Here is a 15,662-nt window from a genome sequence, read left to right as displayed (position 1 = left end):
TAGCTGAACTATCTACAAGGTAACTTCTTCTAGCTGATCTCTATACAGGGTGATTTGTTTGTAGTTGAATTCTGTACAGGTGGTTTCTTTGTAGCTGAACTCTGTACATGATGGTTTCTTTGTAGCTAAACTCTTTACAAGGTGACTTCTTCTAGCTGAACTCTCTACGGGGTAATTTCTTTGTAGCTGAACTCTCTATATGATGGTTTCTTTGTAAATGAACTCTCTACAAGGTGAATTCTTCTACCTGATCTCTCTACAGGGTGATTTGTTTGTAACTGAACTCTGTACAAGTGCGTTTTTGTGGGTGATCTCACTGCAGGTTGATTTGTTTGTAGCTGAACTCACTAAAGGGTGATTTTGCTTGTAGCTGAACTCCTTGCATTGTATCTAGTTTCTAGCTGATCTCTCTACAGGGTGATTTGTTTGTAGCTGATCTCTCTACAAGTTGATTTGTGTGTAGCTGATCTCTCTGCAGGTTGATTAATTTGCAGCCGATCTCTCTACAAGGTAATTTGTTTGTAGCTGAACTGTCTATAAAGTGATTTATTTGTAGCTGATCTCTCTGCAGGTTGATTTGTTTTAGCTGAACTCTCTACAGGGTGATTTACTTGTAGCTGAACTCCTTACATTGTGACTAGTTTCTAGCTGATATCTCTACAGGGTGATTTGTTTGTAGCTGATCTCTCTACAAGTTGATTTGTATGTAGCTGATCTTTCTACTGGTTGATTTGTTTGTAGCCGATCTCTCTACAGGGTAATTTGTTTGTAGCTGAACTCTGTACAAGGTGCTTTTTTGTAGGTGATCTCACTGCAGGTTGATTTGTTTGTAGCTGAACTCACTAAAGGGTGATTTGCTTGTAGCTGAACTCCTTACATTGTGTCGAGTTTCTAGCTGATCTCTCTACAGAGTGATTTGTTTGTAGCTGAACTCTCTATAAGGTGATTTATTTGTAGCTGAACTCCTTACATTGTGTGTAGTTTCTAGCTGATCTCTCTACAGGGTGATTTGTTTGTAATTGATCTCTCTACAAGTTGATTTGTGTGTAGCTGATCTCTCTGCAGGTTGATTTGTTTGTAGCCGATCTCTCTATAGGGTAATTTGTTTGTAGCTGAACTCTCTATAAGGTGATTTGCTTGTAGTTGATCTCTCTGCAGGTTGATTTGTTTTAGCTGAACTCTCTACAGGCTGATTTGTTTGTAGCCGATCTCTCTACAGGGTAATTTGTTTGTAGCTGAACTCTCTACAAGTTGATTTGTGTGTAGCTGATCTCTCTGCAGGTTGATTTGTTTGTAGCCGATCTCTCTACAGGGCAATTTGTTTGTAGCTGAGCTCTCTACAGGGTGATTTTTTTGTAGCTGACCTCTCTTCAGGGTGATTTGTTTCTAGCTGATCTCTCTACAGGGTGATTTTTTGTAGCTGACCTCTCTTCAGGGTGATTTGTTTCTAGCTGATTGCTCTACAGGTTGATTTGTTTGTAGATGAACTCTCTACAGGGTAATTTGCTTGTAGCTGAACTCCTTACTTTGTGTCTAGTTTGTAGCTGATCTCTCTACAGGGTGATTTGTTTGTAGCTGAACTCCTTACATTGTGTGTAGTTTCTAGCTGATCTCTCTACAGGGTGATTTGTTTGTAGCTGATCTCTCTACAAGTTGATTTGTGTGTATATAGCTGATCTCTCTGCAGGTTGATTTGTTTGTAGTCGATCTCTCTACAGGTAATCTGTTTGTAGCTGAACTCTCTATAAGGTGATTTGTTTGTAGCTGATCTCTCTGCAGGTTGATTTGTTTTAGCTGAACTCTCTACAGGGTGATTGCTTGTAGCTGAACTCCTTACATTGTGTCTAGTTTCTAGCTGATGTCTCTACAGGGTGATTTTTTGTAGCTGAACTCTCTTCAGGGTGATTTATTTCTAGCTGATCTCTCTACAGGTAGATTTGTGTTGATTTGTTCATTGCTGATCGCTCTAAAGGTAATTGATTTGTTGCAGTTGAACACCCTGCAAAGTGTTTTGTTTGTAGCTGATCACTCTAAAGGGTAATTTGTTTGTAGCTGAACTCTCTCCACAGTGACTTGTGTGTAGCAGAATTCTGTGTAACTGAATTCTCTAGAGAGTGACTTAATTGTAGCTGAATTCTCTACACAGTGCATGACTTGTTTATAGCTGAACTTTCTTCAGTGTGACTTGTAATGTTCTGAATCTCTATAGTGGTATATTTGCTTAACTCTCCACATGGTGACTGTCTTCTTGCTGAACTGTCTATAAGATTAACTGTTTGCAGCTGAACTCCCTACAGAATAACTTGTGATGTAATAAAATTCTATAATGGAGTAAATAAATTAGCCGAATGCTCTATTAGGGTGACTGTTCTATTAGAGTATCTCGATCTCGCATTTGCTACACGGAGTTGGCTTTCGAATCATAACTCAGTGGTTTGTAATCCGATTCTTCTGTACTACTGCAAGGACTTTCTATGAAGATTATTCCAGCTATATACCGATTTTCAGCTTATTGCTCTAAGCGGTTTGCCTAGTAGGCGTGAAAACTAATACTTTTTTATTCATAAAAATCGATCGCGTAATTGTGACACAGGTTGGGTTTTGTGTCATATCTCCGTGGTCTTTATCTCGATTCCTTTCAAACCACCAAAAGGCACTCCTACGATGGTTACTCCATCTACATAGCAATTTTCAACTCATTCCATGAAGCGGTTTACCCTGTAGGCGTGACAACAAATCGATCTTGTTTTACGCGAATAATCGATAATAACTCCTGAACCATTCATCGGATTTGTACCAAATTTGATGCTAGGATTCGCCTTTGGACTCCCTTTCTTTGTGCCAAATTGCAAGGCGATCGGAGTACGCGTTTGCTTGTTATAGCAATTTTTGCAAGTGTGCGAAAAGACGAAGAAGAAAAAAAAAACGAAGAAAAAAAACCGAAACTTTGGCAGCTCGTATCTCGGAAATGGCTGGAGCGATTTCCTTCAAATTTGGAATGTAGACTCCCTTGGCTGGCGGGCAACTGTGTAGCAAATTTGGTTCCAATCAGATAAGTGATCACCGAGATACAAAGGTGTGAAAATGACGTTTTCGTTCTTCCTGTCAATATACTCACGGTGTGGCGCGCCGGCTTCTTGGGCCGCACGACACACTACCGTGTGTTTTGATTCCGTACTACTTGATATCACTCTAAATCTAGTCTCATGCACCTTTCCTTATGATAACTTGGCAGTATTTGTTAAGTGTAATAAGCCTAAACATGTTTTCAGAGTGACTCAAAACACTTCTGGAAAGTTACTACAGAATCTCCAATTTCAAACATTTTGTTGATGTGACTAACTGGTGCCTTCAGCGAACCATAATTCAATTCAGCAAAACCTTACTGGCTAGACTTCTCCACTGCTCAATACTGCATAGGCCCAAGTAGTGCCTTGTTGCTACCGCTGCAGCTACAATATATGCATCATGGACTTATGTACCTTCAGTGTCCTGTTCTTCTCCACTATTGGGCTGCTATTTGGTGTTTTCCAAAAGTGGGTGTGGGTACAGGTGTAGATGGATTATTACCATATCTATTATCCCACTAATATTGTAGGGCTTACTGTTAGTGATGCACCAATTAATCAGCAAATAATCAGAAATTAGTTTATTGGACAAATTTCAGCAGTATCGGTATCGGTAATTCTTAGCAGATAATTAGCCAATTAATTTTACTCACCATGATACTATTGTTTACATAAAAATAAGACAAAAAACAAAGTTTAAAACTGCTAATTTTACAAAATACATGCGAATTTTTTGTAAATACATATACAGTATACATCGTATTGGTTATTGGTATTGGTCATTTTATGAGTTTCAAAATTGGCTAATTGGCTAATCTGGAAAATCTCTTATCAGTGCATCATTACTTAGTACTTAACTGCACCAACCCAAAGATCCAATAAGCATTTGTGGCACTCTACAGTGTTCGAGGTAGATTCTGCATGAGCATGGCAATCTTGAAAACTGACTTAATGGAATTGATTGTGTGTTTTAGTTTTGTGAGGGACGTAAAGTTAAGCCATGGTAAAAATGAAGGTAGTTCACTGTCTTACTTTTTATTGAATGAAGTAGGTTTCTATATTGCTGTTTCTATTGATAATAGACACTATAGGGCTCTGACTTGTTCATATGTGGTATGTATGTAACTTCTAACGTCTCCAACTGTAGCATACCTATGTATAGCTCATTAATAGTTTTTTGTGGGTTTGCATCAGCTCCCACCCCCCAGCTTGGTACAGGGATACATATCTCCATGCCACAGTTACAATTTCGTTTGTCAGCGCTTGTGTACACAAGAGTATTCTTATACTTAAACCTGAAGTGCATTGGCATCCAATATTAACTGCTATATCACCATGAGAGTTCGTGCAGTCAGTGGTTATAGACCCATAAATCATTGCCGCAACTGCATGCATTGCAATGGTCAACAGTATCCTTTAAGTGACCTCCTTAAACATGGCAGTTCTTAGCCTTGTGTGATGGCATTTCTGCATTTGCTTGTGTGGAACTGGCCACCAACTAGTTACACTGGCAGTAAATATTGTTGCTGCACAGGTAGTCATGCATAGTGGCTGCCCCACTAAGTCGCCATGGCTGTTGCCAAGCTGGGAATTTTTTATTGTTGTTTTCACACTATTTTGCATGCCTAATTTTCTCTTGCAGTTGCTTTCCCATTCTAGCATATGCTAATTGGTTACTGCACAGGTACAATATTTGCCACTAAAGTTTCATGCTTAATTGTACAAAACCTGGAACTAACTGGTTGTGGTTAATTTTTTCAGGCTGAGTATTAATTTACTTTCATTTGGTTGCTCATATCACCGTTGAAACCGGGTCACTACTGCTGACCAGGATGACCCAATGACCCTGATGTGACCAGGATTAATTAAAGCCGAGGTGTGCGATAAGAGCTATGTTTCGGTTAGTCTCGAGCGAGCGAGACTACCTTTTTGAGCGTTCGATTCGTGTTGAGTAAACAGGGTGGATCCAGATGCAACTTCATCCTAGCTGTAGGTTGAAGACCAAAAAAAAAAAAAAGGTCATCACCTACTAACAATAGCTACCCCTCACCATAGATACCCTCAGTTTCGTGCTACATACTGCAGTTACTAATAAATGGGCATGGCTGAACGTATGTTTGTAACGCGATAAGTAGGCGTGGCTCACGAAAGAGCTCCACGATAGCGTTTATAAGTTTCCGCATCGTCAAACGAACAATTTCGTTTCTCATGTGATCCAATCTGGGTCAGACCCGGATAATTTGTAAACCGGGTCAGACCCGGATGACCCGGAGAAAATGTGACCCGGTTGACCCGGATGACCCGACCCGGTTTCAACGCTGGCTCATATAGCTTGTAATATCTCCAGCATACACTAACTGTTGTATACCTAAAACTCAATGGCTGTTACTTTCTGCAGGCTTGCTCCATGCTCATGTATATCATGTTCATTGGCTGCTGCATGTAGGTAGGATGTGCGTATGTTCTATACCATATGCGTATTTTGTACCATACGCGTATGGTATGTACCATACGCGTATGGTACATACCATACGCGTACGGTATGATTTTCCGTACCATACGCGTACGGTATGGACATACGCGTATGGTACGTACCATATGCGTATGTCCAGCACACTTGCTCCTTGGTGCTGGGGGTGGTAGGCAAGGGCAGTACATCCAGCCGGGGAGAAAAAAAATAACCATATGCGTATTATGCCTTTTCTCAGTGTCTTCTAGCCTTACCATCACCTAGCTACAATGGGCTGTCTTTACAAGCATTTCTAGCTGAGTAAACTTAGAACACAACATAATAATCTGCTTACTACTGAGCTATAACTATGTAGATTTATTCATCAGCACACACATGCATTTTATCCTTGCCATGCCCATGCATTTCCCACTATATAGTCCTACACTGATGTACCTAAATCTTATGTACATGATCTCACTTTGTCTGCAGAACTTCACATGAATGGTACTGTGTATGTATGCTACTTTATAGCTATCAGAAACATGCAGATGGTCTCATACTCAATTATAAATGTGGATAACTGCATGACAATTTACAACACAATTAGGTAAATAAGCGAGGAGAGCAATTACAATGTGCATGGTAGCTAGAAGTTTCTAACTGAATTATACATAATATTATACTGCTTGTGCAAAGCTAATAACTTGAAAATGAACTTTGTAAGTGTCATCAGTTGTGCAACATGCCATGCATGACTCCTCACTGTATTTGCATTTTGATATACTATGTACACTCTTCTTTTGAGGATCCAATTTCTTGTTTACGTACTTTTCTTGATTATACATATACTGTAAATAGTACCATGCACCACTCACATTCATCACTCTGGACCTACAGCAAAAATTAATGTGGATGTTAAAGAGTACATTCAGATAAGAGTAGCTAAACACATTGTCTTCCCATCCACAAGCATGACAGTAAGTAGTGAGTAGCTATACAACACACTTATAACAATTAAACAATGCTAGATAATATATACATTCATTACTGAATTATTCATTAGAACTCATAAACTCACCATAAAATCTTTGCCATGTTGTGTTTTCCTACTTCATCTCATTAGGCAATGTGCATGCCTCATTCAATAGCAAAGATTCAGCAAACTGCAGTTTTAAAAAAAAATATTGCACAATTAATTGCTATGCACATCAGTCTTAGAGTATAGCATGTCTAATATTGCTATAAGTTACAGCCATGTAGGTTTACATTAATTTGCAAACTGAAACATTACTTTCTCTACAGTTATTATATCTCTTTCCTACCTCCCTCAATGTTATTGTATCAGCATTCTCCAGGTCTTCCTCTGTTTGAGCAATCATTACAATGTACTTCTTGAGCTCATCTGATTGTAATTGTCTGCTTAACACTCCTTTAGTGCCACCAGGCATAAATATCCATTTTTAAGTAACAAATTAAAGGTAAACAATAGATTATATGTAGCAACAATAAAATAAATATTTAATGAAATAATATGCATATATATATATGCCCTGAAAAAATTGGTTTGATTTGCCAATTATTTAATATGGTTGCTATGTTTTAACCAATCAGAATGCAGTATTTTAATGTGTATTTATATGGATAATTATATCAAAATCTTATGCTTATAGTTAGCTACAATGCTACCTCTACTGCAGACTTAGTGTTTATATCACCATGCATTCCAGTTATATTCATTGAAAAATCGTCAATACCAATATGTTGGCACAATTCTAAAGCCTAACAGAAATCAATGTCTTTTGTCCTAAATAATGCTTTAGAAGATCAAACTTCAAATTTCAGTTTCTGAGTAAGGCAAGGAGCATGCTGCTCTTGTTTTATGTTGAAAGGATAATTGGGTACCTTTAAACCCAAACACATTTTTACAAAGTTCATATATACAAGTATAGAGAAGCCCCTATAGTAGAGTTTTTTGGGTAATATAGCTCTATAATTATAGTCTTTAATTATTGTACTAATCTTTGACTATCTTCAGGTGTATTTGTAAACACATAGGTGTGGGTATTGTTCTAATTGTAGGGAAACATAGGCTCTTGGGCAGACCGTTTATAGGCAAAACAGACCACTGTATATAATATTATTAATCAATAACTGAAAGTACACAATAACAACTAACTCTTACAACTACAGTACACAATATTAATATTACAGGTATATATGCATAAATTACATTATATTACATCATGTCACATCATTACATTACATCATTAACTCTACATAGCATTATGTAATAATGGCTCTACATATAGCATTATGTAATAATGGCCTAGTTTTTGAATTTAGTGTTAGATGAATATTGGTCAATCAATTTCTTAAAATCATCAACTGATGCTGCACATGCTACTTCTTGGGGTAAATTATTCCATGGTTCAGTGCACAGGTCACGACATACATACAAGTACAAATTAAATAATTGCTGGTTTTTGTTTGAACTGATCAATATAATTCGAGTCAATCACATTTTGCATGGGGTAGATCATTCCAGATTTTAATTGCTGAAGGGAAAAAGGAGTACATATAAGAATCAATCCTTGTCATTGGTTGCATAAATCTCATATTATGACCTCTGGTACTATGTACATTGGATATGGGTGTCAGAAATGGATTTGCTGGGATATCAACAAGGTGGTTAATTTGCATCATGCATGCAGTAAAGCAAATTATATCTTAATTGCAGTAAAGCTAAATACATCTCAGCTCAGTCTAGAGAATAGAATAGCTAAATATGATTGCTCTATTAGAATATCTCGGTCTTCACTGAACAGAAACTGCTAAGCGAGACTAGCGCCTCCCCCTCCCTCTTTCCCGCGAAAAGAAATGAAAGCAGAGTTCCATCCGGCGTAGTCAATAGGTACGGCAGTGCAAAAACCTTCTGCTTGATGTTATACGCATACCAGGTTAGCTATACTCAGATGGTACAATTTTCCGTACCATACGCGTATGGCTGTACCGTACGCGTATACGCATATGGTATGTACCATACGCGTATGGTACAAAATACGCATATGGTATAGAACACGTATATTCATACTAAGGTTGCACATCCCCTCTCCATGTATATAATAATCCACCCCAAAAACACCTTCGCTGTAAAAAAAAGGCGCGTCCAAGAAACTACAAGTACCTGTAATCCAATATAATTAAAAACAGCTCAGTTGTAGGGAAAGACTTCATGAAAGTAAAAATAACTGGTAACTTAAAGAGCTGATATCTGGAGCAGCCAAGAATCAATCTTAATCCAACTACTTATACTAATTTTTTTTAATCTGTGCAAAAACACCTAGCATTGGCTGTAAAAAAAAGTGTACCCATGAAAGTAACTGGCAAGTGAAATAGCTGATATCTGAAGCGGCCAAGAATGAATGCTGATATACAACTAATAGGAATTAACAAAAAGTTTAACATTGAACCTTTGTCTTTCAGCTGTGTTCTACATTCACTCTTGCTGCATCATAAATTGATTTCTTTTAACTCTAATTGGCTGGTAATTTGGCCGCCTTTTTTAATATTCAGTGTATGGAGCAATAAAAAATGCGGCCAAATTACCAGCCAATTAGAGTTAAAAGAAATCAGACAAAGGTTCAATGTTAAACTTTTTGTTAATTCCTATTAGTTGTATATCAGCATTCATTCTTGGCCGCTTCAGATATCAGCTATTTCACTTGCCAGTTACTTTCATGGGTACACTTTTTTACAGCCAATGCTAGGTGTTTTTGCACAGATTAAAAAAAATTAGTATAAGTAGTTGGATTAAAATTGATTCTTGGCTGCTCCAGATATCAGCTCTTTAAGTTACCAGTTATTTTTACTTTCATGAAGTCTTTCCCTACAACTGAGCTGTTTTTAATTATATTGGATTACAGGTACTTGTAGTTTCTTGGACGCGCCTTTTTTTACAGCGAAGGTGTTTTTGGGGTGGATATCACTCATTTTTGTTATAGTGATAGACTCACTGGTGGAACAACAAAATTGTTAAAATGGTAACATTTAGATGACTGATATTTGAAAATTAGCAATAATATTATTATCTTGGAGAGTCAAACATGTGCACCTGTCATCGTGTTTGACAAAGGCATGCACATTACAGACTGTTCACTCTGTAAATTTGGAAGTATGAATTTACAGTGTAGAATAGACAGACTGTTCTATTAGAGTATAGATCTATGTTTACTGTGGCATTCATTTACTATTAACAAAATTTTACAATATCCCATTTGTGGTAAATGCTTTAGATTATGCTCATACTTAGCAAGTGCCTAATTAGTTCACAATTACTACACAGCTGGCTATTGATTGTTCTATTAGAGTATATTTATCTTTTTTTAATAATATTATTTACAAAATATATCTGTGGTAAATACTTCAGGCATCTTATGCTCAAACTGAAGCATTAACTGGGTGCCTAATAAATTACTACACAGCTAGCTATGCATAATTTTGACTGAATTCATAATACAGACAATTTATTGCACAAGCACTGATGGATGGTAATACGACGCAATACTTACCAGCAGTTATAGTGATCTTAGTTAGTTCACTGCAGCTATATACACACGAGTCTCAGATTACATTTCAAGTGTTTGTGTGTTGTGGCACTGCAGGGAAATACTATGCATCTCTTCATCTCAATAACTGCATCATCATCATATTTAGCTCAACTATTGTAACTGGTGTACAGATTTTCTAATCATATAGAATCAATAAAGAGGGATCAGTAAAGAGGATAGAGGGAAACCAACAAGACATCAGATAATTGAACAATAATTATAGGAGGAACAGTCAATTGAGATGTCAATTAATATTCAAAACTCTTTGCTGATACAATAACCATGAACTCTGCTCTGGCAATTATCTTATCATTGTGTAGAACGTTATATAATTTGATTCTTAGTGTGTAGCTAGAGCCTTAGGCCTCCGTCATAGTGCATGGAGTAGCAATTTATACTGGCAGATGAAAGAATACCTTGTATACGCAACCTGAAAGCTAAATACATATAGTCATTATTATCAAGAGTCCATGCAAGCATATCATGGTACAAATAACACTTTTAGAAAAAGTCCAGAGGCGTGCTGCAAGATGGGTCCTTTCTGACTATAACTATCACAGTAGTGTCAGTAGCTACCATGCTGGAACAGCTTAATTGGTTGCCATTAGCAAAGAGAAGGCAGCAACAAAGACTAAACATCTTTTACCAAAAAATAATGCACGACATGAATGGCTTATCTCTACCTGACTACTATCACTTTACCACCACACATACTAGACAATATCACCCATTCCACCTAATGATACCATCCACAAGTACCACTGCATATATGACAAGCTTTTTCCCGAAGACGACCAGAGAATGGAATTCACTACCAATACCACTCATTACAGATAGAAATGGATAATTTAACTAAATTTTCAGAAGCCATAATCGAATGTCTGTAATGTATTTACTTGTACCTTGTAGGGCCTAATCAGCCTCGGTTGTCCGCCCTATTTAACCAATAATAATATAACAAGAGTTCATTTTAATATGGGACTCTAACCATCTTTTGGACGATGTATATATAGGGCATCAGAGCCGGTACAGTAGATACAACCAGTGCATTGAGATCCGAGCCTTTTTGACTGGAATTAAACTTTCAAACTTGATGAAGCAAATTTGGTCACTGAAGGACTAAAAGTTGCAGTATACTTAACTAAAATTTTCTGAGGGAGTATGCCCCAGGCTAGGGGCCAAGACTATATAGACCAGTTGACTTAGCCTCGCCTTAGCTACCACTTTCACCTTACTCTGGTGCCCCTGATGTATCAGTAACATAATTATAATAGAGTAGCTATAGAAAAAGCTAGTTAATGCCATAGGCATAGCTAGGGGCGGGCATTTGCCCTACCATCACGCGTTCTATGTGACCATATGCATCATCACAGAAAAAATTAGCAGCGCACAAACAATCCTATATATAGCTATAGGCTATAGTACACACGTATCGCATTGCTGAGCCATGACTAAGGACAAGTACCACACAAGACTAACAATTATCACGTGATCTATTTAGGTGAAGTCCCTTGGAATGTCCCTGCCAGCAACACCCCAAGCGGACACACGTGATAAGCGGTTTCAATTAAAATTGAACTAATGTTGTTTAAAATGGCAGTCCAAGAAGGAGAGTGAGAGAGAAGTAACGGGACTACATTAAGTATTATTGTAACTGGATTTCATTTCATGGTGAGGTGTACTTTAATGCAGAGGCCGTACACCGTTTCTGAAGTATGCCGAAAGAATAAGAGTCTGGAGTGGAGGTTAACGAAACTGATTAGATCGAGGATTAGATCATTGACACACACTGATTAACCAAATTTACGGTATTTTAGAGACCCGCCAGGCGAAAACTCCTAGTAGCTTCACTAGCTCGTATTATCTCATGGCGAGATTGTTGACAAGGTGTACGAATCAATTACCAAAAAACCGTGGCTATCTTGTCATTTTCCACTTACATCATCATCAGAAGTCTTGGAACTTTGGCTGCAGGTGAAAGTAAGTGAATGTTTGTCAGATATCAATGTTTGTATGAAAAAGTATACCCATTCATAGAAAAAAAAAGTAAGTGATTTTCAACCTTAAAATGACAAGCTTAAATTTCCTCTGATTTCCTTCTGCTATAGCTTATCTTAATCGCTATTCACTGCTATTTCCAAATCTGGTTCGAATCTGAGGTATCTATCACGTGTCGTGGGTTATTATGCCTTTTATTGCATGACTCCAAAACACTCAATACAAAATGTATGGGGAAATTTGCTACACCCGGTCAGTTTAGGCCATTTTGACAAGCCAAAATTTCCATGAATTGGACTTCTTTTGGCATCATTGTACTCGCAGAGAGTTGCTCTACATGTATCAAATTCAGAAAGTTACTAAACAGACTTGAGATAGGTGGTACACGATAATTGATTTAAGTTTTAATAGTTTTTCAATTAAAATGTATTGGACATGCCTGTTCCAGCTGGCATTTTTGCCATGAACAAAAGTATAGCAAATGTCCGCAAACTTCTTGATATGCCTGCTTTTTCAGGTCTCTGTGTAACAATGTCAACTGTTTAAACGAATAAAATCCCCAAATGTTTATTTTGTGTAAAAAGTGACAAATTTAAGTGTATTGCATTTAATGCTCACCTATCTGTTTTTACAGGCAATCTAGTCATTGTGATCCACCCACCAACAGTGGATGTGGTTGTGATACTTAACTCTGGACCAGGTAGGACCCTTATTAGTATTGTGAATTTCAGATCAGTTTACATACAGAACTCGAGGAATTATATTGTGTTTTCTTTTTGTAGTGCTCAATATTGTGATGTCAAAAGTTGTCACATGAATTTCTACATAATTAGTTGATATTGTACTATCTCATATGATGGTAACAAACTAATACCCAGGTCAGTTTACGTGTTGTGCGTATAGTATTAATGTTTTCCTAGTACCAAGAGTTTTTGGTATATTGTACGTATTAATGACACCGTTGGTTTTACAGGTGCCATCTGATCATAGCAGTTCACGTACTAGCAGTCGGATGTAGTCATGGTTTGACCAGGCAAAAATGCTTGTTTGTTGTTTTACAGGACTGGTCTCTTGTGTTGTCAGAATACCAAGCAAGTTGTGGTTTGTGGTGACCACAAGCCCAGCCCTAGTGATAATTGGCCAGTTGTCTGATTAGCAGCTTTGACTTAAGGTATGTGCACAAGCTCACAGTAATTGCTTAGAAAGTTGTACTTTTATGCACAAGTGTAACTTAATATCAGGTATTGTTACTTGATCAGGTGTTGTTACTTAAGATCAGGTGTTCATGTTTACATACTTAGGCACCAAAACACATTTACGTTACCTCTGGTACACCAGATTCACTTATAGCCTTGAATATAATTTTTTAATGTTTAATTCAGTGCCTGTTTGTTCTTTTACAGGGCTCACTTAATCTTGTGTCATCATGAAGGCATCTAAGAAATAGTCACTTGGTGTTAAACTGATGTTTATTAAATTTTTGTTATGTGTTGTAATAGCACTGTTACATGTTTACTCTACTGCAAGAAATTTTCATGAATTCTGCAGTCATCTTATCCACAATTAGAATTGCCTTATTAGTAGCTGTCACGACAGTTCACACTTCCACAAAGCACCATCAGTGTAAGGTGGAGCTTGTGTTGCAGCTTTCATTATGTACATAATGTAGGGAAACAAATTAGTTTTGTCTGGAATGTGGTTTGTGACTGTACATGAGTTTTGGTCATTCCACACAACTTGCAAAATATTTCTTGTATCATAAGTGGTGTGTGGCACTAAATGGAGTATTGGCTAACGATTTATACACCTTCCCTAGTGTCTGTACGTTCTTCACGCTTTCACACCTTGTTATAAGACATCTTCCGACTATAAACGCTCGCATGGGGTGTGGCACTAAATGGACTCTAAAATATTTCTGCTTAAAATGCCTTCCCTAGGGAACTTACGGGTCTGCACGCTTTCACAACTTGTTTGTCAGACATTAGGGCTTGTGTCCACATCGTGTCTTTAAAAGTTATTGTAGCGATTACAGGTTTGAATGGAGAAAATACGCGTAGGGCCAACCAGAATTAGATAATGTCAGGCCTAGACGGCCAGTACAAACACAGGTAAGGTGACTGGTATAACGTGACGATACGTGTAATACAAGGTAGAGAAATAAAGTGAAATATGTCTAAATACGACTATATATTTTTATTTTAGCAAGGTCGCAAGAAAACGACGACTAAACATGTTTTTATTATGTAACTCAATACAAATCCATTGAGAGATGTTGCATAATCCAGGGCTAATATTGCAAAACCGACCCTACGCATAAATAACTTACAGTAGTGGCCGCATCTTTTAATTGGGCGTGCGCTTCGTAGTTTCTTGGCCGCGTGCCTCACTACCGTGAGTCTTGATACCTTATTATAGTGTTTCCCTGGCTTAACGGTAGGATAAGTGTTATTGTCTAGGACTCTTTGCAAGCTTTCCAAGCCTCTGCAACCTATCTACATTCTTCTTATGCAATTAAATATTTACATGTAGTTTTTGTTATGGATATACCGCATTTGTTCTTGTGCACATAAGTTGCTGATTACCTTATTAACCCCAGCTTGTTTTTGGGGTACATGCCTCCAGACCTCAGTTGCACTTGCCTCATCAGTTTGTGTGCATAGTGTTTGTGTGCACAAGCACTCTTGTACTTTAAACTTGAGTGTCTGCATACATATTAACTCATATATCTCTATGCAAGTTCATGTGATCAGTGGGTAAGCTATAGCCAATGTCTAAAACCACTGCTGGCTTATATACTATGTATGTAACCTCTTTAGCTCCAGCTGGAAGTTTACTTGTACTTTACCAATCTCTGTATGTACAGTACTTTGCTGTATTCAAACTATGAATACAACCGTTGCTGCTGCTGCTTATGTGCTTATGTTTTATGTTCTGCTTACATGCTTGCACTAAAAATGGCTGCATACAGAACAATGGCTGCTGCTATTTGCAGACTCACTTCATGCTCACTAATGTGTGCGTACATTTGTTACTGCATACAGCTACGTAGCTGATGCTTGCATGCAGCCTTTTGTAGGCCTGCTGTATACATTTGTGATAATAATATTTGCACACTCCTTTATACTCATATCATATTTGCACACTCCTTTATACCCATGGCATATTTGCACACTCCTTTATACTCATGCCCGATTTGCACAATTCTTTTTACTCATAGATACTCATGTATTAGACCCTGCTGGTCCTGCAACAACTCTGCTTCCCTGCATACAGGCTTAGCATGTTGCTTACAGCTATTGGTAGACATATAGGCTCACTTAATTGCATGCTCATTTAGTATGGTTATAATTTGCATTATATTATACCATCTGTATGTGTCATCTGCTTCATGTATATCTGTGCTATGTGTAGTTATTCTAATTAGCTACAATACTATTACTGTCTGTATACTATCATAATTTTTATCATATGTGGAGTAAGGCAAGCTCAGGCAACTGGAGACGTTGGAGGAATTTGGGTGAATTAGATGTTAGTCAT

The 15,662-nt window shown here is 37.6% G+C and overlaps 1 protein-coding gene and 2 long non-coding RNA genes across 5 annotated transcripts in view; 1 reads left to right on the top strand and 2 right to left on the bottom strand.

The window, feature by feature from the left end:
• The window catches only part of LOC136254707 (CUB and sushi domain-containing protein 1-like), a 41,397-nt gene that overhangs the window by 15,059 nt on the left and 10,676 nt on the right, over positions 1-15,662 (bottom strand). The gene's annotated exons all lie outside the window — the stretch shown is intronic.
• LOC136252528 (uncharacterized) lies at positions 6,109-6,989 on the bottom strand. The gene is made up of 3 exons (XR_010699606.1): positions 6,843-6,989; positions 6,599-6,683; positions 6,109-6,411 (listed from the first exon to the last, which is right to left on the bottom strand). It is a non-coding gene; the product is annotated as an uncharacterized lncRNA (long non-coding RNA).
• On the top strand, positions 11,619-15,447 carry LOC136253237 (uncharacterized). Of its 2 annotated transcripts, none has more exons than XR_010700025.1 (6): positions 11,619-12,107; positions 12,760-12,825; positions 12,908-13,003; positions 13,099-13,148; positions 13,187-13,296; positions 15,437-15,447. It is a non-coding gene; the product is annotated as an uncharacterized lncRNA (long non-coding RNA). The 2 variants fall into 2 exon arrangements; XR_010700024.1 differs by lacking the exon at positions 15,437-15,447 and adding an exon at positions 13,529-13,710 and having other exon boundaries at positions 11,621-12,107.

This window comes from Dysidea avara, chromosome 4 (assembly GCF_963678975.1).
Source record: "Dysidea avara chromosome 4, odDysAvar1.4, whole genome shotgun sequence".
In the NCBI taxonomy this organism is placed as follows: domain Eukaryota; kingdom Metazoa; phylum Porifera; class Demospongiae; order Dictyoceratida; family Dysideidae; genus Dysidea; species Dysidea avara.
Note: the sequence above shows the minus strand (reverse complement) of the source record. Positions and strands in the feature narration are given on the sequence as shown.